Source organism: Palaemon carinicauda, chromosome 12, assembly GCF_036898095.1.
Source record: "Palaemon carinicauda isolate YSFRI2023 chromosome 12, ASM3689809v2, whole genome shotgun sequence".
Classification (NCBI taxonomy): Eukaryota; Metazoa; Arthropoda; class Malacostraca; order Decapoda; family Palaemonidae; genus Palaemon; species Palaemon carinicauda.
Genome location: NC_090736.1, coordinates 118,930,471 through 118,942,810, shown reverse-complemented (window position 1 = coordinate 118,942,810; position 12,340 = coordinate 118,930,471).

Genomic DNA, 12,340 nt, shown 5'->3' with positions numbered 1-12,340 from the left:
CAGACCTGTAAGTAGCTGCATTTAAGATTTGCTCACAGCTTGATTTAGAGGCAAAGTCTAAAGCTCTTAAGCCATGACGATCAGTAGGAGAGATAGAACTTAACCACTCCTATGGAGAGCATTAAAATCACCAACAAACACAAAAGAAGCCTTTCTATCATCTTCTTGTATCCTAGCCATAATGTTAAGAAGACAATCGAAGATAGAATCATCCATGCCTGGATTCCGGTAGATCGAACACAAATAAAAGTTGTTATGCCTGCCACATACTTTTATTACCTGAATCTCATGACATCTATATTGATATCAGAACTTATAAGAAGCAGGGTACTCGGTCCTAATATACACTGCCATTCCCCTGGCCCTAGGGATGGCATCATATTTCAACATCATTGGCTTCTCTAAACAAGTTATAAGGAGCTCAGATGAGTGCCTCATATTGGAAACTAAAATTTCTGAGCACAAATGAATATCATACTGTGTGGACGCAACTGTAAGGTCTTGAATATTTGCATGAATACCACGAATTTTGCAATGCAGAAGACGACATTGACGAAATCTAGGACGTACTGGTCCCGGATTTCGCTCAATGTCTCCAGACAGCAAAAAAATTAATATAAATAAAAAAGAGACTTCATACTTCAAAACTAGATTAACAAGAATTATAACGAAAACAATATGTACAGAATTATGAATAAAATGATTGAGGAAACCTGTAGACTATATTAAAAAGTCGGAGAAACTGGTCAACATGGAGGGGCCGATACACCATGTAAGACTAAATACCCTCCAGGATAGCCACTTCTACTGAAAGAAGGACAGTAAGGATGGTTTTGAGAAGAAAAAGAATCAGAAAAGAAAAAGACAACCTCTTGATAAACCACCAGGCATCCATGACCCTTCTATTAAGCCTGCCCTACACATCATTTAAAAAAAAAAAAAAAAAAACAAGAGGAAGAAAAAGAAATAAGATTGGATAGTGTGCCCGAGTGTACCCCCAAACAAGAGTATATATGATTAAGCATTGTTCGGGTTAAAAGGGTCACTCACCTAAATTAATGGTTTTAAGTTTTTGCTTTATAATATTTACATTACATTTCAAAATGCCTCAGTGTAATTAAACCAAATACACACTAAATAAATCGCCTATTTAACAAATGGTGCTATTGAAAAAAACATTCGTTAGTAAATCAAATCTATTTATAAAAAGTTTGAAAGATATATATATATATATATATATATGTATATATATATATATATATGTATATGTATATATATATGTATATATATATATATATATATACATATATATATATATATATATACATATATATATATATACATATATATATATATATATATATGTGTATATATATATACATATATATGTATATATATATATATATATATGTATATATATATATATATGTATATATATATATACATATATATGTATATATATATATATATATATGTATGTATTTACATACATACATATATATATATATATATATATATGTATATATATATATATATATAAAGAGAATTAGCATTTTAAGAATTGAATAATATGTTGATAATAAGCAAATTATTTTGACTTTAGATCTAACATTTCTTTATAAACAAAGTTCTTGATATTTTTAGGATGGTGGGGTTGCATATATCAAAGTATTTAATTTTCTCTTTCACGTGATTTTCCAACATAAAGCTCACCACGTGAAAAGCATGGCTCTTCAATTGGCAATCCTGCAAATTTTAGTTTTTGACCTTGGCTTCTCTTATCACCAACCTTTTCTTTTTACATTTTTTTATCAGTTTTTTTTTTTTTTATTGAGATGATAATCTCGAGCACCGTCGTTCAATTACTTCTGCATGCATGTTCCATTAGAATATTCATATTTATAATTATCTTTTACATTTACATCTTCCCTGAAAGTTCCATCCTGTTTGTAATACTATATAATAAGCAGTATGCCTTCTCCACTATATCACTCAATACTACACAGTATTCCAGAAGTTTTATTCCATCTGTGACAAAGTTGTGGAATGATCTTACTAATCAGGTAGTTAAATCGGTAGACTTTCAAAAGTTCAAACTTACAGCAAATGTTTTCATGTTGAACAGACTAACATAAGTCTTTTCATAGTTTATATATGAAATATATGTTTTGATGTTGCTAGTGTTTTAAAAATATTTTATTTTACTTGTCCATTATTTCCCATATCGTATATTTATTGTCTCATTTCCTCTCCTCATGGGGCAATTTTTTCCTGTTTGAGCCCCGGAGTTTATAGCATCCTTGGTTTTCCAAATAGGGTTGTAGCTCAGCTAAAATAATAGTAATAATAATAATAATAATAACAATACAATATTATTGATAATAATAATAATAATAATAATAATAATAATAATAATAATAATAATAATAATAATAATAATAATAATAATAATGATAATAATAATAATAATGATAATAATAATGATAATGATAATGATAATAATAATAATAATAGTAATAGTAATAATAATAAAAATAGATATTGGTGTGCAATTTTTGGTAGACACGGGTGATTGCCGTTTTCTACTGCCAAGGCCACTCTTCAGGACACGATGTACTCTAAGTCTGCCGACGGCCACCTGGTGGCTGCCAACAGATCTAGATACCCAGCAACAATCATGAAACCCTCACATTATCGTTTGGAAGCTCTAAATATAATTGAAAGTTTCAAATTTTTTGACGTTACGTTGCCAATCCTCAGTGCGGACTTCATCTTACAATTCTACCTACTGGTTGATATCGCTTACCGGTCGTTAGTAAACGCCGATTCTTACTCGTGAACACCTCCTCAAGCCAGCATCTCGGACCTTGTTATCCACATCAGCTTGCCCAGGGATCCGTACACCCACTTCCTCACGTCGTACCTGGAAGTCTTCTGTTCAGAACATCGCCAAACACCATATCAAGACGACTGTGCCCCACTTTCACCAGATTCAGGCATCTGGAACCGGATCTTTTGGCAGTCGCTAAAAAACATTCGCCAAATTGGAAGAAATAGGTCTTTTCAAAAAGACCTCAAGCCCATGGTTTTCACCCTTAAACTAATAAGTGCAAGTCATCACTCTTGAAGGAGTCCACCCCCTCCCTGAGAAGGTAAAAGACGTTCAGTGGTTTTCAATGCCCTTGACAGTTGAAGCATTAAAAGAATTTTTGGATTTGATTAATTATCATGACTGCTTCCAGCCAGCTATCGCCACCACTCTTGCCCTCTTCTATGCCTCCCTCAGAGACAATCCAAAAGACCTGAAGTGGGGTCCCCTTCAGGACGGGGCCTTCTGCAATGCTAAGAATGTTCTATCAACTGCTGCTGCTGCCAATTTTAATGTGCCACATGCAATTTCCCTTTCCACCAATGCCAGTAATGATGCTTTTGGTGCAATACTCGAGCAGGTGGTCAACAGCTCACCCCGCCTCTTGGCCTTCTTCAGTAAAAAACTAATAGAAGTACAATCCGTCTGCTCTATCTTCGACCGCAATTGGATGGCGTTTCATTTGGCTGCCAGTCACTTTCGCCACTTCTTAAAAGGTACGCCCTTCGTCATTCTTATAAATCATAGACCCCTGGTGCATGCTTTCACAAGACAGTCTGCTCCTTATCCGACCGTGAACACTGACATCTCTACGCCTTGGCTGAATTCACTTTTACTCTTCAACGAGTCCCTGGGAAAGTGAATAAATTCATTGATAACCTATCAAGAAACGTATTATGTGCCATTCACCTTTGATTGGATTACTAAGCAATGGCAAAAGCCCAATGGAGAGATCCAGAGTACCAACCATGTAGGACATTCAGCAAATCCTTCAATTGGGAAGACGTCCCCATACTGTAGGTGACTCCAATGCCACTTTTCTCTGTGATGTCAGCTCTTGTAGACCTCAACCTTGGGTACCTGCCCCCATGGCCCGACAGTTGTTTGATTTTATTTATTTTATAATGCACGGCTACTGAAATTAAAGTTCATTTTGCACTGCATTACTGAAGATGCTAAGTACTGGATATGCACCTGTACTCCATGCTAATCTTCAAAATTACATTGACGCACTTGAATTCAGGAGTGGTCACCTTTCCTCAGCCTCAGTTTCGTTTTGCCCATATTCATGTTGACGTAGTAGGTCCTCTATCCACATCCCAAGGACATCGTTTCCTATTTATCATCATCAAGCTCTCCACTTGTAGTCCTTATGTGTTTTGAATATCATGAGCATATTACTCCTATTTTCTCCAAGTAAATTTTGATAAATAAGAATACATAATTAGTGTTTATGTAGAATTTTATATTTTAATTTTCTCAAAATCAGAAATATTTGAACACTGAATATTTCTGCAAAGTTTTCACTAGAATAGAGAGTACTCATAGGGTTATAGTAGCTACATATAACCTATCAAGTTTTATAATTTATACTAAGATATATTGTGAACATCTATGACTATACAATAGGCGAAATAATTTTTTATCTACGTATGGAGAGAAGGTACAGTAAGTCCCTTAAATATGAACGAGATGCATCCAGATCATAACCTCAACTGCTTGATCTTCATTGTTTTTAGTTGACTGTTTTTACTAACACTATTGGACTATCACAGATATATATCATGGATCTCTACGTGTATTGCAGCCCGATAAAGAAGTCTTAAAAGTGGATACATTTTTTCTTTATTACACACACTAGTTCGTATGTCTGAAAATATATGCGTCGAATACTGTTATTTTTGGGATGTTATATTTTGTATGACTCACTTTAAGCAGTATTAAAGTTTCTTTGTATCCTTAACTTTAACACCCTTAATTAATTTTGTTTACTATGTTTTCATTATTTTCCGTTTCCTCACCAAACTCATATTAGCTCAAATCTACCTACCCATTTTTTATTTTATGCAGTGCAGATACAATTTTATACTAAATTTTTGATGTTGCAAACAACATTTTGTCAAAGCCTGATTCATTCCTCCCCCTCAAAATTCATGTAACTGACAGAGCTGAACAAGGGAGAAAAAGCTAAGTATCACAACTATGGCAAGCAATATATATTAACAGTATTATACGGAGAAATCATTTAGGATGGAACTTGTTTATAATCTGAATACACAAGCTAAAAAAAAAAAAAAAAGTTACATGAACTTTAAAGGCCACAATATTTGGTTTCATTACACCTATTTATTAAACATTAGTTGGGAACATAAAGTTAAGAATTTAAGCAAACCCTTCTATCATTATCTTCATAAACAAAGAGTACAATACAACGTGGCATTATAGCATTGACTTACTCCTTAACAAGATCAAGTTGAATATTCTTAGCTCTCATTACGACTAGCCCCAAGTGTTTATTCTCAATGAATATTGGATACATCAAACTTTATAAAATTAACTGAATGTCAGCGACTCTTTGTTAGCCCTAACAGGACTAAAAAAAAAATAGGTGTCAAGGAATACTACTTCTGGCTTCTCAAAATATTTCGTACAACCTACGCTTCTATTGCTAAGAGAGTTGGGGTACCAGCTAGAGGCAAAGCTTGCAAAGTAAGGGGTATAAGCCCACCATAGCCTTAAAGAGATACATCAGCTATCCAGGAGTGGAAGGTTGGGTTGTGGTTGGTGAAAACAACCTTCAAGGCTATTTATCTACGGGAGTATAAGTGGAAGTCCTTTGACACTTTTGTGCTTCGTAGTTTGGTAGCAGCTCAAGTGGTAGCGTATCTAGCCCAGCTTTCACACCGGATGTGTAGATGTAATTAAAATATTAAGGAAAAGAGACTGGTGCTTCCTCATTTTTCCGTCCCTTTATTGAGAATGGAGCAACCATAATGTTCTATGCTGGAGCTGACTAGATGCTGGTAAGTTAAAATTTTGAACGCTTTTCTTTAATCCTTAAGATATATATTCCTGGCTCCACCCTGAAGAAGGAGTGGGTGGTTTAATTTATACTAACCGATTGATCATCATACACTGCATACTATTCTGGAACGATTTCCTCTTCAGGGGAAGGTTTTCTGTAGATGTCCATGTACAGTCTTTTCACCGCTATTAGGGACAAATAGTATATTTTTAGTCATCTCTTTTGCTCTCATACGGACACTCCACTGTGTTTAATATGGCTGAGCCTCTATGAGGCAATTACCATTCTAAGTGTGGTGGGGTTAAAAAGTGGAAATAGGCACTCACCTATTTTCGGTTTTTGGTGGATTTAAATATTTTCGAATTTGGTTTATCAAAAATTTTATACAAGTGAACAAGTGATGATATTTACATTACATTATTTACTAAACTCTCTCTCTCTCTCTCTCTCTCTCTCTCTCTCTCTCTCTCTCTCTCTCTCAAAATTCCAGAATTACTTACATTCCCGTCCCGTACTTTTTAATATATTTCTTGAGAATTCATTGAATTGGACCTTTATATAGAGAGATTGATTATCCAGTCTTCCTCTAACTTGTACTTTAACCATTGCAATTTTCATTTATAAAGGGATTCACCCCCAGAATCGTTCTTTGTATGTATATATTGCGGACATCGTTTTCTTCTGTTATCTATCCTTCAAGGATTTATGTGACATGTATTCATCCAAATGATGGCCATCGATTTGTAAACCAGTTCGACGGTTTTTTATATATGTTTGGTAATATCAATATGATACCAATGATAATGTTAAGAAAAGATTCATCTGATTCAAAGCCAAATAATGTATGCAATTATTTGTGCCTAGCTACATCAGCAATAATAATAATAATAATAATAATAATAATAATAATAATAATAATAATAATAATAATAATAATAATAATAATAATAATAATAATAATAATAATATTATTATTATTATTATTATTATTATTAGGATTATTAGGATTACCCAGACTCGAAAATTATTGGCTAACAGTTTAATTGCCCGATACCCCGAGACTTAGGTCTGTATAAACGTATATCAAATATATAGCGTTCATATGAAACATAGAATATCAGAGAGAGAGAGAGAGAGAGAGAGAGAGAGAGAGAGAGAGAGAGAGAGAGAGAGTTGTTTAGCCTAAAGGAACAAACACACACTATCTATTCTCATTGATTTTAGTCAAAAGGCCATTGCTGGGAGGAGGGGTAAATGTATGGAGTAGATTGAGTATTTTTGTACCAATATATTCCATCCTCAACATCTCGTATATTGGAAATTAATATTTAGGATTACTTACGGGGTAGTTTCAAGTTAAAAATTTAATATCTAGTTCCATTTTCATATATTATTATTATTATTATTATTATTATTATTATTATTATTATTATTATTATTATTATTATTATTATTGCTTCACTTGACATTTATACAACGCATTCATAAATTTTAAATCAACATTCGGGTAAAATCTTCACATACAGAAGGATACTAATGCAATTTTCTTCCCAATCTCATAGATTCTTATTCATAAGATATGACGAGTGCAATTTGCATATAAACAGCTCGAAATAAAATGCCCTTTTCATATCCTCTTCTGTTTGCCATGAAATTCCTCTTCAGGATTTATGGATTTCTTTAAACTTCAAAACAATAAGTATAGATGCTTCATATAATCTAATTTATTCTCTAATTTCCACCGAAATACCCTATAAAACGTTTTCGTGTATTTTAAAGATACTGAAATGCTCAAACCTAGTCCCAACCAGCAATATTTATCTTAAAAAGAATAAACCTCGGTTACCTGAACGGGATGAAGAGTGAGCTAGATGATAAAGGCCATCTATTAATTATTTCATTCAGGAGTGTTAGTGATAAATCAATGACCTTGACTAGCAAGCAGAATCTAGCAAAAGTTGCCTTTTAATATTGATGGAAGTAACACCAACCGTTGCAAATTATTTTCACTATTATGGAGCCAATCTTATGAAAAGGAATATATATATATATATATATATATATATATATATATAGTTTGTTGCAAGTCCTTCCGGAAAAGGAAGCGTAGAAACTAGGTCAGTAAGAAATAGAAAATTCTGCGTCAGATAAGTGTAATATAAAACGTTACATGTTCCCATTGCAATAATTATGACTAGGGAGAGAGAGAGAGAGAGAGAGAGAGAGAGAGAGAGAGAGAGAGAGAGATCATATACTGATCATTCCTATATGCTTATATACGCGAAATTATTTTAATCAAAAACTACTTTTTCTGAATCGTGAAACAATATTCCCTAATTTCTGAGTAACAAAAAAGACAAGATTTTCAGTGAATATGATTGTGAATCATAGCCGTACTAATCACATTTTACTTAAAAGTTTAATCATATACAAAAATATTTTTTTAGCGATATGACTTCATATCCAATGTTTAGTTAATAAAATGTTTCACAGAAAAAAGGGAAAAATGTGGGAAAGTGCTGAAGTTCTGCGAGAAATTTTAAATGGATGTGTTACACGACACATAAGAATAAATGTTTGAAGGGACGAATATTTAAACTTGTTTTTTAAATAAATCTATTTTTTTTTATTTATTAATTTTTTTTTTGCACAAGTAAGCATGATGGGGATAAGAGATAGTTACAATAGTAATATAAATGATAAATATTATTATTAATTACTTGGTTAGGGTGTGTGGCCTGAATAATATTTTCCTGGTGCTAGAAAGAGTCAATTACCATGCGGTCTCTTGTGAAAAATAGCTTGAGTTTGACGTGAGTTGAAAAGAATGTGTAGGAGGATCAACACAATGATGACTGATTCCTATCTATTTTTTGGGGGGGTGGGGGGGGGGGGGAACGCAAGATATTTTGGTACATCGGTGTTCAGCTTTCGTAAGGTGATCTAGAAGCTTCTTCCTCGTGAACAGTCTTCTTTTATCTGTTAGTTATACCATTAGTTTTCCGATCGGGTAAATTATTCATCGATAATTTTAGTCAGTGCTTGGAATGGGACCACAAAGGAAACACAAATGCTACCGACTCATAAGTGCCTTGGACATTTGTGAAGAAGGTAATGTATCTAATAAGTACACTCAGTAAAGAAACACTTAATGAAAACTGGAATAAAAAGGCCTCGCAATGACACGTCTCCATGGATGAAATGGAAAATAGCAAGAAAACCGTAAGATCGATAGAGGTGTATTTTACATTATTCCATTGACGTAAATAGCTTAACTCGCGTTCCAAGGTGAAAGAAAACTAAACAACGAAAAATCCTAAACACAAACGTGTTTTCCACCAACTATTTCTTCTGTTGTTGCATTAGAATTTTCAGATGGTCTCCATTAAGGAGAAAATTCTCAATTTCCTTCTACGAAAAAATAAAAATATGTTCCTCGAAAGATGGGACACTTTAATCATATGTAGTGGATACTTGTCTCCCTTTCAAAGGCAGTGAGACATATTAATGTATAAATGGCATCAGGAAGAATTATCAAGGGTATGAAGGGGAATTCTCGGAATAGTAAAAGGAGAAAAAATTACTCAATGTGATTTTCTTTTATTACTTTATTCATAGCAACATTTGGTTCAATATTGAATAGCTCACCGGCCTCTGAAAGACACGACTATATTTTTACATAGGATTGTCAACACTCTTTTTCCTTCTCTTTTTCCCGATAGTAATTTCTCTAGTATTGGCTGGCTAGTACTTGCGGACATTGAGATCGTTATGAATATTACTATTCAGCCTTCGTGTTTTGGCGCAGTTCAATACAATGGCTACACGCGTGTAATGTGTTGGTTAAGTATAACGCATAACTACACTTCTAAAGATGAATCAAGTTAATCAATACTAGTTTTAATTTGTTTCTATTTTGTTCTTTTCAGAATCCGCTTGTATATCATAAAAGAGAGAGAGAGAGAGAGAGAGAGAGAGAGAGAGAGAGAGAGAGAGAGAGTCTATTTGATAAGATCTCCATTCTTAATAAAATAAAATAAAACTTCTAATTTAACTACTGAAGAACAAGCATATGGAAATAAATCAACCGCCAATATCTGCCAATAAATTGGGAAAAAATTAGAATAAAGAATAACAAAAATATCTCCATAATAAGTGATACATTATATTAATATAATTTTTCATTGTATAAACTCACCCTTTTAGTGGTGTTCCATGTTCATGATTTTTGTCAAATTCTGATATATGTAATCTTTTTCCGTATTGTTCTCTCATAATGTATTCCTTGTATAAATTATACAGAAACAGTCATTTTACTTGACATTTCAAGAATATACGCTAAATTATCATTTCCTCTCTTTTAGCTTAGCCACAGAAATAAGCAAAAGAAGGCAGGAGCAGCAGTAAAGTAGATTTCTTACAGGCTTCTTCTTCTCATTTTCGTCTTATTCGTGGATGTATATTAACCCATTAGGGATTGTGCAAAATGAAGAAAGGAGGATTGTAATTCATTGTACGAGGAAATCAAGAATAGAAATCATGGGATTAGAGCACAATATTCCAAGCGTAATGCATAAAATTCCAGTACTGACAGTGATATCTGCCTTAAGACTCATAAGAGGTGGTAATAATAGTCTGAAGTCTGCTGTAGATCTATTCAGATCTCTCTTTGCTAGAAACTTTAGGATGAATAAGGACCCACTTAGAACAGATCAGCCAGACAGAGGATTAAGGATGAGTCACCATAATTCAGTACGTAACGAGATCCAATGCCTTTCTCAGAAGCTACTGACCTGGCAGGTCCAATAAAAAACGATTACACACATTATTCAGTAATGTGATTCCTTGTTACTTGATAACGTGTAAGAGAAAGGCATTTATTTTTTTATTGCTAAAACAATTTTGTTGTCATTCCCAGTAACGGTTTCGTGTATGGTTTCTCAATTACGATGTTAAAGACTAAAGGTTCAGTATAAATATGATGTTTTAGATTTCCTACGTACAAGATATCAAGAAATAAGTGGGCGAATACGAGTCATCATGCTGACCCAATCAATCCTGAATATAATGTGATATGATCAGCTCATATGCATTGTAAAGAGGGCAAGAAATTACGGTAGCTGGGTTTCGAAAGCCATAACATGGCTTACGAAACCAGAAGAGATAGCACATCTCTCTAATTGACAAATGTTAAAATTAATCTTCAAAGTTTTTTAATCAAACTGTGGTAAAAAAAAAAATTATATTATAATTTTTATTAATTTTATGCCTATCATATTTATTGATGGGCATATATAGTTTGAGATTTATTTAGATATAAACACACACTTTATATAGTGTATGCATAATTAGATATATATTATCATTGGCAGATAAACGCAGATAAACATCTCTCTCTTTCTCTCTCTCTCTCTCTCTCTCTCTCTCTCTCTCTCTCTCTCTTATATATATATATATATATATACATATATATATATATATATATACTCATACACGCGCACACATATACACACACACACACACACACATATATATATATATATATATATATATTTATATATATATATATATATATATATTTATATATATATATATATATATAGCATATATATATATATATATATACACACACACATATATATATATATATATATATATGCGTAAAAATCACAAGAAAATTTGATGTTCAGATGCAAAAGAACCACAGGGAAAATAAAGATACGAAATATATGATTAAGTCCTGACTAGTTTCGTGATACTTCTTCAGAGGACTGATTTATTAAAAGAGGTTCCTTTACCTTTTATAGGGAAAGTAAACGTACGAACATACATATAGAGGCATAAAGAACAATGACACTCCCTTACCAGCTACGTGGGCTGAGGTCCAGTGTTTACTGGGCGGAGACCCAACCTCATTAGACACCTGCCAAAAAAAGGGTCATGTTTGGTGACGGGCAAATTCTTGTTTTTGACTTTCAGTATAGTTCATTTATATGAATAACGGTAGCCTTATCTATATAAATACATAAGAAAAACTATTTGTATATGTAAAACATATCTATATATAAATATATAAAGAAGACTTATACAAATGTATACACAGAAAGGCATTCATACACAAACATGCATAATACATAAAGCTGTTGCCTCTACAAGACAAACAGGGAAAATCCAACGAGACTTATATCGGGCAAAAGTTAATCAAACTAATGGAATTCATTCGAAAGAGAAACTGCTTTTACAGATATGGAATGTTTTCCGTACCCAGATTTTTTTTTTTTACTTTTTTTTTTTCTAAGAAAAGATTTCCGAGATTAGGAGATAAATTGTTTGCTGGAGAAAGAACGAACGAGTTTCTCAACACTTTTCAAGGATACTACGAGTTGGGCTGGATGTTTTCCACGATGTGACATAAAGGAAATGGATTGTATATATGGAAACCAAGT